Below are 3,527 nucleotides of genomic sequence, written 5' to 3'. Positions count from 1 at the left end.
GTTCACAAGGCAGCTGCCAGATAGTATTCGATGCCTTCCTGCCATTTGCAAAGTTGTGGAAGAACTTTGTATTGCCATCTCCCGCTTGCAGCCAGGTGGCTCTGCTTTTCATCCTCCACTGTTCTTCTTTGTCTAGTAGCAGTTTGGATTTTTGCTTCTCCAGGTTATTCAACAACACTTTTGAATCCTCTGATATGAATCCAAGCCCCCGTTCATCCGTTAGCTGTGCAATCTGTAGCTCAATATCAATGAGATGTTGATCATCTCTCAGTTTCTTCCTCTTTGACCATTCCTGTGTCCTGCTCCTGAGAGTTTTGAGTCTTTCACAAAAATCCGCTGCCATCCTCTGAGCCCTCAGCGGAGGTTGCGATCTCCAGAAATCAGTCACGAGATTGATGAAATCCGGTTCTTGTAGGTAGCCGGAAAAGAATTTGAAAGGAGGACGGGGCTTCTTAGTAGGTCCACTGACTTGAAGGAATATGGGGAGATGGTCGGATAAGCCACCAGTGCCGACCCATTGTCTGTACAGGGGGAGATTACGGAGGAGGTCTTCATGGATCAGGAATCTGTCCAATCTTCGTCCCAAGGCAGCTTCCCCCATTCGCCTGTTATGCCAAGTGGGGACTTTCTTGTTCATGGGAACATCAACCAACTTGTAGGTGTCCAGTAGCGTACCCATCTGCTCCAATATAGGATCCAATTGTGCATGATGTCCCTAGGATTCCTCCATACCCAAGGAAAAATTTAAATCTCCCCCAATGATGGTGGAAGTAGTGACAATATTATTGTCCAAAAAATTGAGCCAAAAAGCCATTATGTTCTGGTTTGGGGCATAGATGTTGATAACTTTTAATGGGAGACCGGGTTCCCCCACGAAGATGTCCATGTCGATAAAGCCCCAGCCTCCCCAGGATGATATTATCTTGAAAGTCCTGGGGTTGATACCAATAGCGAGACCACCCGATTTTCCATTTGCATCCATACCTTGAAAAACCCAACCTGGAAGGATGGATTGAAGGGTTTTCATGGAGATGTCCGAAGTGCAGAGAGTTTCCTGTAGGAAGAGGATGTCACATCTGGAGTCCATTGCCATCCTCTTGAGAGCCAATTGCTTTTTTGGGTTGGCTAATCCCCTACAGTTGTAGGAGAGCCAAATCATGGGGAACCAGGGGCAGAGGACTCAAATTCTCTAAGCACCCTTTCAATGGTGCATTGTCGGCCTCGCACAACATCAACCACAACCGACTTAATGGCTGATTTGATATTGGATGGGCAGCCTCTAGGAGGTTTATATTTAGTGGATTGCCCGGGGGAGAGTCCCAGTCCCAAAAATTTTGGACGGGCATGAGAACGCAAGTTGTATGGATGAGATCCCGATCCAGAGATGGAGTCAGAGAGAGCATATGGGGTGGAAGGCTCCCTGAGAGAGGTGGGAGTAGTGGAGAAAGTGGGGGGGGGGGGAGGTGAGGCAATGGAGCATGGAATGGAGGGGATAGGATCTAGGGCTGAGGAAGGAGGATGCAGAGATGAATGCATAACAGAGAACATAACATCTGAAATAATTGCAGAGGTTATGGGAAATGATACATTACCCGGTGGAGAGATAGCTTCCTCAGCAGTCATGGAGCGGGTACGAGGCGGTGAGGACGCTGCTTTCCACCTATTATTTGCCTTGATTGATGCATATTTCCCCTCCTCCGATGGAGTCTCACCTTGGTTCTTGACACCCTCACCATGATGCTTGTCTCCTTTGTTCTGCTCAACCGAAGGTTGTTTTGTCCCCTTCGAATTCTCCGAGGTCACCCCTGAGAGCAATGGACAGTCCTTGTACAGATGTCCTACTTTGTGGCACCGTCTACATCAATAATGGACACCTTCGTAGTCCAGTAGCCATTTGCGCGAGAAGTGCCGACGGTGTAATGTGATTTTCTCTTCCAAACCAGCTCTGGTGTCAAGATGAACTAATATCCTTGCCACAGTGATAATTCCTGTTCTTTTGAAAGACTTATCGTGCTCAAGATAGGATCCCAGCGCATTGCCTATATGTTTGAAGACCTGCGGGGTCCAAAATTGCATAGGTAACCCTGACAATCTGAGCCAAATAGGCCTAGCTCCGAGCTGTTCTCGCTCCAGATCAAAAAGGGGATCCCAACGCTTCAGTAGGACTGGAGCAAGCTCAATATGCCAGAATTGCGACAATATCCATTCTGTGTATTCCACTCTATGAAAGTGTAGAGCGAACCATCCCCTGGCTAATACCCTTATAGCTGGCAATTCCTTTAGGAGGGTACCCCAAATCTCCTCAGTCCATTGTCGCAATCTTTCCACCGAATAGGTACGACCTCGCACACGTCCTACCAGAACTTTCCTCGTTGTATCCAGTGCATCGGCCATTTGGACGTCTTCTCCAAAGGTCAAGTTAATGTCTGAGTCAATGGCCCTAAGGCACCGGCCTTTTTTCTGCTTATCGGAGCGCCTGCCAGTAGGGATTTCTTTGAGTAGATTTCGACACGGATCAGAGGTGCTGTGCTGGGCAGATCTGGCCGGGAGAGCAGACAAAAGCGGAGAACTGAAGCAGCCTGAGCGAATAGGGGAGTGAGGGTTCAAGATGTAGGAGGCAGGTTGAATGAACGACTGAGTAGGGTGCTGAATATTGGTGGGACCTTCCAGAGCCAAGGATATGGAGGAGGTAAGATAGTGCTGGGAGACCCGCGAAGGGGGAGTTGAGGGATGATGCGATGGGTTTGGGAGGGGAGAATCGAAAGAGGGGGAAGACTGCATGCAAGAGCCCAGAAGGTGCAGCGTGGCCAGCGAGAGAGGGGGACACTCCAAAACCGGTAGATCCTCAATGTTGACAACCGTATGCTGCTTTTTTCCAGTGTGCGACGAGTGTGGCGTCGGATGAGTAGCAGCTGTCGAGTTAACCAGTCTCCTCCCCCAGGTGTCCATAGCCGAGTTTCTTTGATGCTGATCCGGATTTAAACAGGAATGCAACAAATTACAGAGATAACCATATACACAAAGATGCAGCAGAAATAATACTTCATTTCATTAATGGAAAATACTGAAATATGCTTACAACCAGAAATGGAAATAAAGCAGCTAGGGCAATGGTAGCTTATCTCTGAGAAGAGATGTGGTCGCTACATGCCTCTGAACTGTGTTACAATGAGGCTCGAAGGCCTATTTATTGTTGAGAAACAATGGAAAACCATTAACATTCCAAAACCTAACCCTAGAAGATGAAACGCCAAACTATGGGCCCCGTTTGGGTAAATTGGTACACCAACTTCCCGGGGTCGTAACTTTGGCATACGATCTCCGTTTGACGCGTATAATATCTCGTTAGAAAGATCTATCCGAGCACTGCCACTTTGGGAGGCAACATCGGTCCATGGACCCATGTTGCCCCAGATTTCCCAAAACACGTCGTTTAGGGCCTCAAAACAGCTCCGGAAGTTCAGGACCCGAAAAACTGCTAAAAATAGTAAGTTGTGCTACAATTAAGGAAACTGAAAATGCTGAGA

The sequence above is a fragment of the Pinus tabuliformis genome, chromosome 7 (assembly GCF_031772625.1).
Source record: "Pinus tabuliformis cultivar Carrire ecotype Pingquan chromosome 7, CPIR1, whole genome shotgun sequence".
Lineage (NCBI taxonomy): Eukaryota > Viridiplantae > Streptophyta > Pinopsida > Pinales > Pinaceae > Pinus > Pinus tabuliformis.
Note: the sequence above shows the minus strand (reverse complement) of the source record.